The sequence below is a fragment of the Ictidomys tridecemlineatus genome, chromosome 12 (assembly GCF_052094955.1).
Source record: "Ictidomys tridecemlineatus isolate mIctTri1 chromosome 12, mIctTri1.hap1, whole genome shotgun sequence".
In the NCBI taxonomy this organism is placed as follows: domain Eukaryota; kingdom Metazoa; phylum Chordata; class Mammalia; order Rodentia; family Sciuridae; genus Ictidomys; species Ictidomys tridecemlineatus.
Window position 1 is genome coordinate 68,404,637 of NC_135488.1, and position 16,490 is coordinate 68,421,126.

At 42.2% G+C, this 16,490-nt stretch overlaps 1 long non-coding RNA gene across 4 annotated transcripts in view; it reads right to left on the bottom strand.

Annotated features, from left to right (window-relative positions):
- Positions 1-986: 986 nt before the first annotated feature.
- LOC144369359 (uncharacterized) overlaps positions 987-16,490 on the bottom strand; it is a 30,513-nt gene continuing 15,009 nt past the window's right edge. For 3 of the 4 annotated variants that reach the window (XR_013428944.1, XR_013428941.1, XR_013428942.1), the window contains 2 exons: positions 12,923-13,019; positions 987-6,612 (listed from right to left, as the gene is read on the bottom strand). This is a non-coding gene — a long non-coding RNA (uncharacterized LOC144369359). The remainder of the gene's footprint in view (positions 6,613-12,922; positions 13,020-16,490) is intronic. The other variant, XR_013428943.1, reaches the window with a different exon arrangement.

Sequence of the window (16,490 nt, forward strand, 5' to 3'; positions counted from 1 at the left end):
ATACCTATGTTCCAGCTCTAGAACTTAGAAGTTCTATCAACAGAAGTTTTGTATATTTTTGGTGTATTTGTTTGTTAGGGATCTAATAACAAAGTACTGCAGGCTGGGTGGCTTGAAGAATATAAATTTTTCTTCTCAGTATGTGGAGCCTGGAAATCCAAGATCAAGGCGTCAGCAGGGTTGGTTTCTTCTGGGGCCTGTCTCCTGGGCTTGGATATGGCTGTCTTCATGTGGTTTTCCCTGCATGCCTGTCTGTGTACCTTAAGAAGGGACAACTCCTCTTCTTATAAGGACACCAGTCACATTGGGTTAGGACCTATCCTGATAGCCTCACAGTAACTTAATTACCTCTGTAAAGATAGTCACATTCTGAGGTACAGGGGGTAGGTCAACTTTCAAACTTCAGAGGGACATAATTTAGCCCATAACAATCAGTTAGGTTAATTCCTAATTTTTTTTTTTTTTTTGGCACCAGGGATTGAACTCAGGGATGCCTAACCACCAAGCCACATCCCGAGCCCTTTTAGATTTTATTTAGAGACAAGGTCTCACTGAGTTGCTTAGGGCCTCACTAAGTTGCTGAGGCTGGCTTTGAACTTGCAATCCTCTTGCATCAGCCTATTTTATGTTTTTTTGATGATTATTTTGAATGTTCTCGTGTATTTTTAATTGCATTCTAAAGTGGATTATTGCTAACATAATTGTATAGTTCTTGTTTTGGTATTGGGAATTGAACCCAGGGGCGCTTAACTACTAAGCCCCATCCCCATCCTTTTTTTTTTTTTATTTATTTTTTATTTTGAGACAGAGTCTCGCTAAATTGCTTAAGGGTTTGCTAAGTTGCTGAGGCTGGCTTTAAACTTGTACTCCTCCTGCTTCAGCCTCCCAAGCCATTGGGATTAGAGGCATGGGCCACCAGGCCTGGCAACATAGTTGTTTTAGTCAGTATTTGCACCACTATGACCAAAATAATCACCAAGAACAACTCAGAGGAGCAACAGTTTATTTGGGGCTCATGGTTTCAGAGGCTTCTTCAGTCCACAGATGGCAGACTCCATTGCTCTGGGCCTAAAGTGAGGCAGCACATCATGGGGGGAGGCCCCAGAGCAGGAAAGGTGCTCAGCTCATGATGGAGTCCGGAAGCAGAGAAAGAGAGAGAGGAAGAGGAAGGAGCCACAGAGACGCTGAACCCTTCCAAGGCATGCCCCAGGAAGCCCCTCCTCCAGCCATGCCCCACCTGACCACAGTCAGCACCCAGTCAGTCCATTCAAACTAGGATGGACTGATGAGGTCATCACAGCTTTCATAATCTAATCGTTCCACCTCTGACTATTCCTGCATTAACAGAAAATTTGGGGGGACACCTCAGATCCCCGTTATAACAATGGTCAAATGCTTTTGATTTTTATGCATTGACCAGCAACCTTCCTGAACTCATTTCTTAGATCTAATTCTTTGTTCATTGTCTCCTTTTATCATCCAACAATTAACATTTAGCTCATTCATGTCACATTACCATCTGACATCCCCTTTCTTAACTAGCTTTGTTTCCCAAGGACCGCCATTTCCTACAGGAGTCTCTTTTCCTTTTTTAAAGTTAGATTCCATAGACAACTATATGTGGCAGAATCTAGAGAGAAATAACAAAGTCAACAAGACACATTTTGCCTTTTAAGATGAAAGAGACTCAATTGGCCATCAGAAAAAAAGGCATTTGGTAAGGAAGTAATTGAGGATGAAACAGAGAAAGGGGGTGATTGGGCACATTGGAAATTTGAATGGTGGCAGAGACGTCAGGATTTGTCTTGGACAGGAGGATGGAAGAAAGCAAAGGTGGGTGGGCATGTGGATAAGACAGTGGGTCGGGGTGCAGGGATAGGTCATAGGACCTCCTGTCTGATGGTTTCACCTGCAGACATCTGTGGTAAGACACAGGAGTATGGGTGAAAGGAGAGGTTGGGATATGGATGAAGACTGAAGAATCACAAAGGTTTGTTGTAGTCACACTGAGTTTTTGTATTTTTCTGTCATCCTTCCATGATTAGTCATACATGTGTAACTTGAGGAATATACTACATCTTGCTTTCATCTCCATGAAAACTGGGAACAAAAGATCTTGGCCAAGAAGTTACTTAAGTCCCTTCCAGAAAGTTAAAGGAGTAAAAGACAGTATCCATTAACAGACACATACAGCTTTCTTATTCCTCATAGCTTGCTGCCTCTGGGAGATGGAGCTTAACTTTGGGAGGGGAATGTGAAGTCTGGGTATTTGCCTGTGTCTAGCAGGTCCCAGATCCACCCACTGTGATTGTGAGGAGGATGACTACTCATGCCGCAGCTGATGGGAAAAGCCAAAAGGCAGCCCAGCTTAGAGAGATGATGCCAACACCCACACGCCCCTTCCCTTCACCTTGGGCACAGAATGAGACCCGGGGAACAAATCGAATGCCCCTGTTGCAAGGAGAACGAGATACACACATCACAGCTGGATTCAACCTGAAGTTTGGAGCTCAAGACCAAGGGCCAGCCTAGTTCAGTCCAAGTTGCACTCCATCTATAGACCTGTGTGCATGAAAATAAAGGATTGTTGTTTGAAGCACTGACCTTCAGGATAATTTGTTAGCATAACTATGAGAACAGCTGACAAACACACCACTTTATATCAAAGGAAGCACACTCTAGAAAAGGAGGCGAAGAGCAGAGACTGATATTTTTTTAGTTACATAGCAGTGAGTTTCTCTGCTTTATCAGGTAAGATTAATCCATTCACTTGTTTATTTATTCATTCCCTCTAAGGCATCTAATGAACTATGTTTCAGATCTTGGGGATAAAACATTGAAACAGGTAGAAGTTCTTCCATATGGAGCTCAATTTCCAGTACGTGAGAGACATTAGCTATATTATATTAGCTATAGGTGTATGTGAGCAAAGGAAATGGTTTTAGAATTTCTTGACTTTGCCGGGCATGATGATGCAGGCCTATAATAGGGAAGCTGAGGCAGGAGGATCTCAAATTCAAGGCCAGCCTCAGCAATTTAGGAAGGTCCTAACCAACTCAGTGAGACCCTGTCTCAAAATAAAATATGAAAAGGGCTGGGGATGTGGCTCAGTAGTTAAGTGCCCCTGGGTTCAATGCTTAGTACCCAGGGAAGGGGTGGGGGCAAGGGATGTCCTGCCCTTGCGTAGAGGACCCACTTGCATTGCTTTACCTCCTACTACGCAGGCTGTTGATCATGTATACAATTCCCTTCCCCAGGTCCCTTTCAAAAGGGGTGACGTGTCCTGAGTGCCTATTAGACAAGCACTAAAACCACATTGTGCTTAACAATTACCCAATCTTTAGAGTGGATAATAGCATTCCTATCGCAGACATAAGGAAACCGAGGGGAGGAGGTGGAGCAATTTGTCCATGGTAATACAGCTGAGAAAGACCTGGATTTGAACCCAGGTGTGTATGTCCACAAAGCCCTCATTCTGTGAACCATAATGCTTCTCACAAGCTTGGCATTGCCCGGGAAGGTTCTAGGCTAAAGGAAAGTATTCTTGCTGAATGTGGTGGCTTACACCTCTAGTTCCAGTTACTTGGGAGGCTGAGGCAGGAGGATCAATTGAGCCCAGGAGTTTGAAGCCAGCCTGGGAAATAAGGCAAGACCCTGACTCAAAAAGAAAAGAAAAAAATCCGTAATGTCAGCTAACATTATACTGAAATCAAAATGGTGGTCTCTAGGACTACATCTTTCCCTACTAAATAAATCTGTTTTTTTTTCTTTCTTTTCTTTTTTTCTGGAATCATATTCCATAAACATTTATAGCTTAAACCAACTAGAAATTCCTCAAATAGCTACATATGTCAGAACATTCAATCCTGGTTAGCTCTTCAAATTTCTTATCCAAAAATCAAGTCCCAAACCCACTCCAAAAAAATAAGAAAGAGCCAGAAACAGTGGCACATGGCTATAGTCTCAGCAACTTCAGAGGCTGAGGCAGGAGGATTGCAAGTTCAAGGCCAGTCTCAGCAATTTATGGAGGTCCTGCACAATTTAGAGAGAACCAGTCTCAAAATAAAAAGTAAAAACAAAGGCTCAGTGGTAAAAGTGACTCTGGATTCAATTTCCAGTACCAAAACTATTTAAAAATTAAAAATATATAAATAAAATACAGTTGTCATACCCACAGCACAAAACAACTGCTCACATGAGAACAGTAATTCTAGAAGTTGGGTTGTGTGAGGTGGCACACACCTATAATCTCAGTCACTGATTGGGCTGAAATAGGAGAATTATGAATTTGAGGCCAGACTCAGACTCAGCAATTTAGCAAGACCCTCCCTCCAAAAAAAAAAAAAAAAAAGAAAGAAAAAAAATATGGGTATATAGGTCAGTAAAACGCCCCTGGGTTCAACTCCCATTACCAATAATAGTAATAACAACAACAATAACAATAATAATACTTTTAAAAATAAAATTAAAAGGGCTGGGAATGTGGCTGAGTGTCAAAGCACCCCTGGGTTCAATCCCCAGTGCCCTTATCAATATCCCCCTAGAAGTCAACAAAAATAATCAAAAGTTAAAGGTGGTAATTCCACTGGCTCTGGAGGCTGGGGCAGGAGAATCACAAGTCTGAGGCCAGCACTGGCAACTTAGTGAGGCCCTAAGCAACTCAATGAAACCCTGTCTCTAAATCAAATATTAAAAAAAGCTGGGGATGGGGCTCAGTGGTTAAGTGCCCCTGGATTCAATCCCTGATACAAAAAAAAAAAAAAAAAAATGAAATATTTAGGTTGAGCTGTCAAACTATTTGCTACCTACTTTCAAAAGGTTTGCCACAAACACATATAAGTGTAAGGATGGGGCTGGTGTTGTGGCTCAGCAGTAGAGCACTTGCCTAGCACATGTGAGGCCTTGGATTCAATCCTCAATACCATATAAAAATTAATAAGGGCTGGGGATGTGACTCAAGCGGTAGCGCGCTCGCCTGGCATTCGAGCGGCCCGGGTTCGATCCTCAGCACCACATACCAACAAAGATGTTGTGTCCGCCGAGAACTAAAAAATAAATAAATAAATAAATATTGAAAATTCTCTCTCTCTCTCTCTCTCTCTCTCTCCCCTCTCTCTTTAAAAAATAAATAAATAAAAGGGGATTTAAAAAATAAATAAATAAATAAATAAGTAAGTAAAATAAAGGTATTGTGTCTAACTGCAACTAAAAAAAAAAAAAATAGTGTAAGGATGGATGGAAACACACACACAATGGAGACAGAAGACAGACATCTTGAAAGAGTAAGAGAGAAACAGAAAGAAACCTGGAGGGACTAGGGGTGCAGCTCAGTGGTAGAGCATATGCTTAGCATGTGTGAGGCCCTGGGTTCAATCCTAAACAAAGCAGGGATGGGGTTGGGGGTGGAGGTGGGTGGAGTACAAAGAATTCCAAGAACTGGAATGTGTATGGAGACACAGGTGGGTGGGGTGGGAGTGTACGTTGAGAACTCCTGGACCCAGGTAAAGATTAGATGACAATTGTTGGGAGAGATGCTGTCTCTAGCCCTTACCTTGCTGGCATTTGAAAAATGCTAAGATCTGAAACAGATCACCCTTGTAGCCACAGTCCTGCCTAAAGCCTGAGTCAGGTTAACTCACCACAAACCCACAGAGTCTCGCCATGCTCAGGAGCTCAGGGAATGGGGCTCCAACGCCCCTGCCCTTCCTCCAGGCTGCAGCATGAGATGACAATTTGAAAAATGCCTTTGACAGACAAGAGGGTATTTGTGCACTGCTGGGAAAGACTGTGGAGTGTGATTCAGAAAGACCAGGAAGGAGATGAGGCTGCAGAGATCGGGTGTTAGCAGCCTCAAGGCAGCCCAGAGAAGGTCTGGGAAATGCAGAGGAGGAGAGGCTAGAAGTGGGTGGAGGCACGGGGGCTAGTCTGAAAATTCTTTAATAGGGAACAACAGGGGAAGACTTCTTAAGTCTTATTTATCTAACACAGGTTGATGCTGTGCAGTAGGTGGACAGCATCTGCCCACATTTCCTCATCTTTCAAGGAATGCAAAAGTTTCCTTAAAAACTCTCATCCAAGGCTCCTTACCTTGAAAACCAGGACAAGGACAAATAATTTTTTTTTTTTTTTTTTTTTGTACCAGGGATTGAACTCAGGGGCACTCAAACACTGAGCCACATCCTCAACCCTATCTTGTATTTTATAGAGACAGGATCTCACTGAGTTGCTTAGCACCTCACTGTTGTTGCTCAGGCTGGCTTTGAACTGGCCATCCTCCTGCCTCAGCCTCCTCCGCTGCTGGGATTACAGGCATGTGCCACTGGGCCCTGGGGCAAGGACAAAGAATTTTAAGAGCTGGAATGTGGTAGAGACATAGGAGGTAAGGGTAGAAATAGTTTGGGGGGCTTTTGCAAGTCATCCATTGACTGATGAAAGGGAGTTACAAAGGAGGTGGTGAGACTATCTGGATTCTGGTGGAAGTGAATAGCATTCCATTGCCGCCTTGTTTAGAAATATAACTGGCCTCTCGAGATTTCCCTTCAGCATTCCTTATCTCTGTGGCCTTTGTTCTTCTTTAACTGGAGGGCTGGTTTCTTGGAGCAACAAGGTGACCTGCAGAAGGGACAGAGGAAGCAGATCAATCTCTGATCTTGAAAACACCATTCATTCACAGGCATGGACAGAGGAAGATTGGTCAGCCTATCAAAGGAAGTGGTGTTGAGCTCAACATTCCGTGTTTCCAGGAAGTTTTACTCCCTTAGTGTGATGTCTTCCTCCTGTGAACTCAAGGTCAGGCTCCTCTGTTCTAATAACAAACCATCTGAGTACAGATAACACTTTTGTCGTGGTTTAGATATGAAGGGTGCCCCCAAAGCTCATGTGTTAGACAATGTAAGGATTTTCAGAGGTGAAATGATTGGGTTATGAGAGCTTAACCTCATCAGTGGATTAACTCACTGATACAGATTAACTGGATGGTGACTGTAGGCAGGTAGGGTATGGCTGAAGGAGATAGGTTACTGGGGGTGTCCTTTGGGGTTTATATTTTGTCCCTGGTGAGCACAGCTCTCTCTGCTTCCTGGTTTCCATGCCCTGAGCTGCTTTCCTCTGCCACACGCTTCTGCCATGATGTTCTGCCTCGCCTTGGGCCTAGAGCCACAAATTCAACCATCTGTGAACTGAGACCTCTGAAACCCTGAGCTCCAAATAAACTCTTCCTTCTCTAAAATTGTTCTTGTCCGAATTTTGGTGATAGGAGCAATAAAAACTGACTAAAACATCTTTATAACTGTTTTAGTTATAAAATATCCCACAACGTTTGGGGAGGTCTTTCCCAGCCCCTGCCTAGGTCATGTCTCATCTTCCATGTTCCCAAAGCACCTGTTCTTCACCTATTGTAATTTTCATCATATTTTATTGTAAATGTTTAATTAACTTTCCTCTAGATTGAAATGTTATGAGGGAAAGATATTGCATCCTTGGTACCTAACAGTGCCGAGCTTATAAGAGGCATTTAATATAGCCATAAAATTGAAGGAATAAATAACCATTAACTCCTTTAATCTCCAAAACAATTCTTCTAAGATGGGTGGTATTTTCTCCACTTCATTGATGAGGTGAAAAAGCTGATGAGAAGGGCTGGGGATGTGGCTCAAGTGGTATCGCACTCGCCTGGCATGCATGCGGCCTGGGTTCGATCCTCAGCACCACATACCAACAAACATGTTGTGTCCGCCGAAAACTAAGAAAAAATAAATAAATATTAAAAAAAAAAAAAAAAGAAAAAGCTGATGAGATACTGTGTTCACAAAACAGGTTAGCAAAGGGACTAATTGGGAATGGTACCCAGGTCAGGCTCTTTCTACCATGTTCTACTTGGAACCTAGAAGAAACATCCATTCATTTAATTTATGAAACACTTACGGGTTATCCTCCACATCAGACTCTACTAGATACTGGGTGAAGGGACATATAAAAAAAGGGTAAGATTTGCATTCAGATGCTGGAGACCAAATGCAGGGAAATGGACATGCAAATACACAATTTTTTTTTTTTAAATTTTTTTAGTTATCGGCAGACACAACATCTTTGTTTGTATGTGGTGCTGAGGATCGAACCCGGGCCGCATGCATGCCAGGCGAGCACGCTACCGCTTGAGCCACATCTCCAGCCCGCAAATACACAATTTCATTCAGCATGATAAGACCATGGGAGCTTCTCAAAGGAATGTCTAACTCTGGGTGGAGGAAGATCTTAATAGATTTCATTTGATCTGGGTTTAAAAAAAAAAAAAGTACACTGCTAGTAACAGGAGAGAGAAGGTTATTAAGAGAAAATGCTAACTTGCCTAGCAGTGCATACCTGTAAGCCCAGCTACTCAGGAGGCTGAGGCAGGAGGACTGCAAGTTCAAGAAAAGTCTCAGCAATTCAGTGAGACCCCATCTCAAGATAAAATAAAAAAGGAAAAAGGAAGCCAGGTGTGGTGGTATATGCCTATAATCCTAGCAGCTTGGGAGGCTGAAGCAGGAGGATCAAGAGTTCAAAGCCAGCCTCAGCAAAAGTGAGATGCTAAGCAACTCAGTGAGAACCTGTCTCTAAATAAAATACAAAAAAAAAAAAAAAAAAAAAGGCTGGGGGTGTGGCTTAGTGGTTGAGTGCACCTGAGTTCAATTTCCAGTACAAAAAAAAAGGAAAAAGATGGGGATGTAACTCATTGGTAGAACACACCTGTGTTCAATCCCCAGTACTGCCGGGGGTGGGGTGGGAAGGTAATTGCCAATATTGGTTTGTGCCTGAAAAAGCTGTGTCACCTTGCTTCCCCTCTTTGCTGAGGGCTTTCAATTACCTACTCTAACAGCTGGCATCAGGATATGGAAGAATTAGTTGGAGGAGCCCAGGTTTGCTTAACTTAAAAGCATCCAAGAGGATGTAGCTTTTAGCAGCGTGCTTGCCTAGCATGTGCAAGACCCTGGGCTCAACTCCCAACATCACAGAAATAAAGACAGAAAAAAAAAAGCAGCCAAAACAAGAGATCCATAGTGCATAGCTGGATTGCATTATGAAGATCCCTGGAGCTTACCCCTGCCCACAGACAGACTAAAAGGTAGTCTGCCTGAATGGTGTGTGTTGTGCTCAAGCAGTGCCCAGCCTTCACCATCACGCACAATGGCCCCAATGCCTCATTTAGATCAATGAATAAAATCTATTTTTGTAACAAGTGAAAGAACGCTGAGGGTTAATTGTCAGTAAAGTAAGGTGCAACTTCTTGTAAGAGAAGATTAGAACCAACCAGTCACAGTATCAAGAGTCCTTCTCTCATTGAGACAGAACACTTATGGGAAGTCAAGAAAACAGGGGCTGGGGTTGTAGCTCAGTGATAGAGCGCTTGCCTAGCATATGTGAGGCACTGGGTTTGATCCTCAACACCACATAGACATACATAAATAAATAAATAAAGTGTAAAAAGAAAGGAATATGAAGTGGTCTTTTAAAAAAAGACAAGAAAAGAAGCATAATATAGTATAGCAGGAACTATGAGGAAAAAAACCAAAAACCATTATCATAGAAGTTGAAGTGACCTTCAGGAGGCTGAGGCAAGATAGTCACAAGTTCAAAGCCAGCCTCAGCAATTTATCAAGGTCCTAAGCAACTTAGTGAGACCCTGTCTCAAAATAAAAAATAAAGTGTAGAAATTGACAGTGGGGAGATGTAACAGGGGTTCACTTGGTGCTTTGAATATCTCCCTTGTGGCTTTGAAACTTACATGTTTTTTTTTTCTTCTTTTTCCCAGTCTTCTTTTCCCTGAACTTCTCCTTCTTTTAGGACAGGAGTCCCCTGTGTTTCTCCTTTGCTAGCAAAGCAATAAACCTTCTTTTTCCTTTTTCTCAAAGCCATGTCCTCATTAATGAATTGGCATCGGGGACAAGGATGGAGATTTCGGCAACAAATCTGGCATCCCAGATGAGACCTGAAAGCAGCCCCCCTCCAGCTTTCTTGGGCAGGTTTGCTCTCTGAGTAACTCCACTTCCATGCTGAGGATTCATGGTGCTGGTGAGTTTATTGAGAGCTGACCTCTGGAGAAATTAGGAGACAGTGTGAGTTTGCCTCAGACCCAACCGGAGGAGCTGTTTCTGTGAGTAAAGGGAGGGACTGAGGGGCCATCCCAGCAGTTCTTTTTTTGGCTTCACAGAACTCCCACCTTCTCTCCCTGAACTGCAAAAGTTGCTCCATCAGTTGGTCTACTTTGAGAAAAAGGAAACTGAACTAAGGAAAGTTGTGACAACTTTGGCCATTCACATGATCCCTGCCCTACGCAGGCCTTGTCCAGTCACCTGCCATCTGCCACTGTGGACCTCTGGACTGCTCTGATGCTGAGTGCCCTTAACTATCCTCACCCCTCCTGATAGAGAACAAGGACTTTGGGTTACTTCTCCCAACTTTGCCCCCTTTCAGCAGTAAGTAGCCTGGAGAGGTTGTTGCCCACTTTCCGTAGAAATGGAATATAGAAATTGTGGGCTGGGGTTGTAGCTCAGCGGTAGAGCGTTTGCCTCACGTGCGTGAGGCCCTGGTTTTGATCCTCAGCACCACATAAAAGTAAATAGAAATAAAGATAGTGTGACCATCTATAACTAAAAAAAGAAAAAAGAATATAGAAATTGACAGTGGGGAAAGGTAATGGGTTCACTTGATACTTTGACTATACCCCTTGTGGCTTTGAAACTTAATTTTTTTTCTTTTTCCCAATCTTCTTTTCCCTAAATTTCTCCACCCTGATCTTCTTCTCCCTGATCTTTTCCTTCCTGATCTCTCCTCCCTAATCTCTTTTTTTCTGGATCACTTCTATAAAAGCCCCTTGTTCCTGCAGATAGGCAGGATCACAGCCTTTGGGACAGGAGTCCTCTGTGTTTCTCCTTTGCTAGCAAAGCAATAAGCTTTTTTTTTTTTCCTTTTTCTAAAAACAAACAAACAAACAAACAACAACAACAAAAAAAAAAAAAAAAGGGGGTGGGATGGTGCTGGGCATGTGGCTTAGTGGTTAAGAATCCCTGGATTCAATCCCTGATACCAAAAAAAAAAAAAAAAAAAAAAAAAGTTAAGTGCTAAGAAATTGTTGGGTAAGAGAATATGGTGATATTTATATTTTAGAAAAGTAATTAGTATGCGTTAGAGGAAGAGGAGACAGAGGGATTGTTTAAGAGGTTAATGTAAAGAAATACCAGTGACAGATGATGAAGCACTGACCTGGGTAATGGGAATGAAGAGGAGGAGAGGGATTCAACTACTTAGGAGACAGAGTCATCAAGATCTGGATGACTAAGTGCACGTAGGGGGTGAGAAAATAGGAAGAGGAGAGGATGATGACTCCTGAGCTTCTGGCTTGGGAAAGTGGCTGGATAATGGTTGGGAGAACTGTGTGTGTGTGTGTGTGTGTGTGTGTGTGTGTGTGTGTGTGTGTGTGTGTGTAGCTGAAAAGACAGTTAAGCTTTGTAACTGTTGGTGTTGACTGCAGTCCACAGGCACAGGTATCTAGTAGGGAAGCAGGATATATGTTTGTAATTCAGGAGAAAAGTTCAGGCTGGAGATAGTAATTGAGAGCCATTAATTTAAACGGGAATGGGCAATGTAGTCCAAGGTGACCATACAAGAGGAGGAGACTGAGAATGAACTAGGGGAACATCAACATGTAAGGGCAGGTGGAAGCAGCTGCTCATAAAGAAAATTGAGGGAGCAAACCATATACTTTCTTTTTTTTCTTTTTTTAAAATTTTTATTATTAGTTGTTCAAAACATTACATAGCTCTTTGGGCTGGGGAGGTGGCTCAAGCGGTGGAGCGCTCGCCTGGCATGTGTGAGGCCCGGGTTAGATCCTTAGCACCACATACAAAGATGTTGTGTTTGCCAAAAACTGAAAAATAAATATTGAAATTCTCTCTCTCTCTCTCTCTCTCTTAAAAAAATATTTTTTAAAAATTACATAGCTCTTGACATATCATATTTCATACATTTGATTCAAGTGGGTTATGAACTCCCATTTTTACCCATATACAGATTGCAGAATCATATCGGTTACACATCCACATTTTTACATACTGCCATACTAGTGTCTGTTGTATTCTGTTGCCTTCCCTATCCTCTACTATCCCCCGTCCCCTCCCCTCCCGTCCCAAACCATATACTTCATAAACACTATTGGGAGCCATGAATGCTTTAGCCTAGCTGGAGTTGCATTGGTTGTACATAACAACCTGACTATGGGGGATTAACTAATTTCTTATCCAGAGGAAGGAAGTCTGGGCTGATGCTCAATGAAACCATCAAGACTCATGCTACTTCCTGCTGCTTGTGCCCCACCCTCCTTTCATTTTTTTTTCTTTTAGTTGTTGATAGGCCTTTATTTTTTTTTCCTTATATGTGATGCTGAGAATCGAACCCAGTGCCTCACACACGCCAGGCAGGTACACTACCACTGAGCCTCAACCCCAGTCTTTGTCCTCCCTTTTTATCAGAAAAAAATAAAAAATAGTTTTCTGAGAAGTTCCATCCATCAGATTAGAAACTACAATTCACTGGCCAGAATTCAGTATATGGATATCTTACTGAATGTGTACAAGGCAAAAGTGAATTTTTCTTTTTTAACTCATCGTTTTGAAATAATTTTAAACTAAAAAAAAATCTGAAAAAGTAGTACAAAGAATTTCTGTCTTCCCTTCACTCAAACTTTCTGATTACAGGGGCTGGGGCTGGGGCTGGGGCTCAGCAGTAGCGAGCGCACTTTGCCTAGCATATGTGAGGCACTGGGTTTGATTCTCAGCACTGCATACAAATGAATAAAAGTCTATCAACAACTAAAAAAAGATATTAAAAAATAAAATAGAATAAAATAAAAAACTTTCTGATTACTTCTGGGCACAGTGGAGCCTACCTGTAATTCCAGTGACTTGGGAGGCAGAGTCAGGAGGAACTCAAGTTCAAGGCCAGCCTCAGCAACTTAGTAAGACCCTCAGCAACCTAGCAAGACCCTGTGTCAAAATTAATAAATAAAAAGGTCATGGAATGTAGCTCAGTGACAAACCAACCCCGGATTCAATCCCCAGTACCCAATAAAAAAGTCTTTCCAATTAACATTCACCATGGTGACTTTATCATTTTCTCTAGCTTTCTCATGCACACATGATGTCCATTTACTTCTAAATAGTTCAATGTGTACTTCCTAAAAATAAGAACTTCCTCTTACATAACCACAGAACAATGATCAAAATCAGAATATTAACATTGATTCAATGCTATTTTTTCATGTACAGCTTTTGCTAATTATCCCACTAATGTTCTTTATAGCAAAGAAATATTTTTTTTTCTGTCCCAGGAACAAATCCAGGACCTTATATTACTTTATTTATTTATTGAATTTATATTTTAGTTACTGGGGTTCAAGGGTGTTTTACTATTGGATAACATCCCCAGTCCTTTTTAAATTTTTTTTTTTTTTTTAATTTTGAGACAGGGCTTCACTAAGTTGCTGAGCCCTATTTTGTATTTTATTTAGAGTCAGGGTTTCACTGAGTTGTTTAGTACCTTGCTTTTGCTGAGGCTGGCTTTGAACTCCCAATCCTCCTGCCTCAGCCTCCTGAGCAGGTAGGATTACAGGTATGTACTGCTGTGCCTGGCTTTTTTTTTTTTTTTTTTTGGTACTAGGGATTGAACCTAGTACCAATAAAAAAAATAACACTGAGCCAAATCCTCAGCACTTTTTTTTTTAGCTGTTGATGGACCTTTATTTCTTTTTTTTTTTTTATGTGTGGTGCTGAGAATCAAACCCAGTGGCTCATACATGCTAAATAAGCAGCTCTGCCACTGAGTCACAATCCCAGCCCCTCCTCAGCACTTTTTAATATTTTATTTAGAGACAGCATCTTCCAGAGTTGCTTAGGGTCTCACTAAATTGCTGAGGCTTTCTTTGAACTCAATCCTCCTACCTCAGCCTCCCCAAGCTGCTGGGATTACAGGCATGTGCCACCAAGCCCGGCCTTACTTTTTCTCTTTTGAAATGATTTTTTTTAATATTTATTTTTTAGTTGTAGTTGGACATAATACCTTTTTTAAATTTATTTGTTTTTATGTGGTGCTGAGGATCGAACCCAGGGCCTTGCACATGCTAGGCCAATCCTCTACCGCTGAGCCACAACCCCAGCCCTGAAATGATTATTTTTAACAGGGTACATTGTTACATTGATAAAACCAGGCTCTGTTAGTAAAGAACAAAAGGAGAAATGAAGATTATGTAGGCCATCAGTGGCGTCTACTGCCTAGTTTCTCACCAGCCCAGAGGTGGTAGCATGAATCCAGACTGACAGCCTTGCTTTGTTCTAACAAAACAACTTTGTGCCCACATTCCAAAAAGAGTCCCAAGGCCATTGAATTCTATCCATTCCTCTACTAGCTGTAATTCTGTATCACATCTAAAGTGAAAGCTCTGAGGGCCAGGTCTCTGTGTCACACAACCCCAAGGTCACCCCCACTCATACTGTAGACTATGAATGATGTGCTAAGGCAGGGGCCAGCCAAGTTTCTCCGTAAAGAATCGGATAGCAACATGTTTGGTTTTGTGGGCCAGACAGTCTCTGCTGACAAGACTCGACTCTGGGTACAAGGTGACAAATGTTAATCAATGGATATGGCTGTGACCCAGTAAAAGTGGACTCTGACATTGAATTTCACATCATTTTCCTATGTATCATGAAATATATATATATTTTTTGTACCAGAGATGGAACCCAGGGTGTTCAACCCCTAAGCCACATCCCCATCCCATTTTTATATTTTATTTAGAGACAGGGTCTCGCTGAGTTGCTTACGGCCTTATTGAGGCTGGCTTTGAACTTGTTATCCTCTTGCGCAGGTGTGTGCCACTGCGTCCAGCTCTTATTTTCATTTTTTTAAAAACCATTCTTAGCTGGTGGGCTACAAAAATAGGTAATTGTCTATACAAAAAAAAAAAAAAAAACAGGCAATATGTCCCTAGTTACCAGTTCCCACTCTGCTCTGTTTGAGTTGTCACAGGTAATGGATCTGCCTCTCTGCTACCTTACCCTAAGCTCCAATCTACAATCCTGCACTGGGCTTTCTCTCCATCTTCTGCCCTCTTCCTTCCTAGGTCTTTTGTTCTGTACTCAGGAACCTTCCTTTATTCAATTCAATTCCTTTCCACTCCTAACTTACAAATTCCTTTCTTACCAAACTTTCCACTCCCAACTTACAAACTCCTTCCTTATCTAATGTATTCCCTAAGGAACTTTCTTCCTCCAGGGGCTTCTAGAAAGGATGCTATTCATTTTCCCAGGTTCCACAACCCCCGGGCATGGGAAGTGCTATTGGTATTCTCCACGTTCATTGGCCTGACTTCTACACCTTTACTCTTCCACCCTCCTGTGAGATGCCCTCCCTCCTCTGAAGTTCTTATCTGACTCTTTGAACAATGGCTAACACACATTGAGCAATATCCTAACAACCACCAGGAGAAAGGACCATTATTATCCCTGTTTTGCAGAGACACACAGAGAGGTTAAGGTCAGGTGCTAGTAAATGGCAGACCCAGGATTCCAATCCCAGCAGTTCCTGCTTATTCCCTTGATGCTACGCGGCCTTCCCCCATGACCACTAGGATAACTAGCTTTCCTCCGAGGCTCTGGATTCCCATACCTTCTGCGTCCTTTAGGTATCAGGGCATACTCTACCTGGCTCATGTGAAGAACATTTGGTAGAGACAATTTATAAAGTGTTTCTTAGCCTCTTTTTAAAAATTGTCATTCACACTAGGAGAAAATTTTAATTTATATTCAATTTTCCCTCATAAGATTTTGTTGAGTAGGGTTGAGTTTTGGGAAGCCACAGAACATTTTAAGACCTAACATTGTTTTCCCCCTGAAGAACCATTTTTTGTTACCCTGAGAAGGCTTACTACAGGGAAACCTCCAGCCCAGTGCCTTCCCCTGGGGCTGGACACTGACATACTACCTCCAGGCCTGAAGTCCAGGGAGGACAGGATTACTGGAAGTTAAGTCAGTGAGTGAAGAGGGCTGCAGGACAGGACTTTTGACTTCACATCAAGAGATGGGTGTGGCCAGAATTGACCTGCAGCTCCCAGGACCTAATCCATTCTTCCCACCATGGTGAAGGTCATCTCTCTACCTGGAGAGAGTGGGTGTCTCTGGGACAGGGAACTGGGTGGCTGAAAGCAGGCTAGAGGAAGACCTTTCCGGCTTTTGACTGTTGTACAATCTGCATGCGACGTCTAATTTTAAAATAAAAAATGTAATTTTAAAAATTGACCTAAAATGCAAATATGGTCATTCTTTCCCATGCTCAAAATGCTTCAGTAGCCCATCTGCCACCAAGTGAAAATCCAAATTTGTTCACATGTCACACAAAGCCCCAGGCATACTTTAGCCTCATCTCTACCACTATCCACTTCCAACCCTGTGTCAAGGCATGTG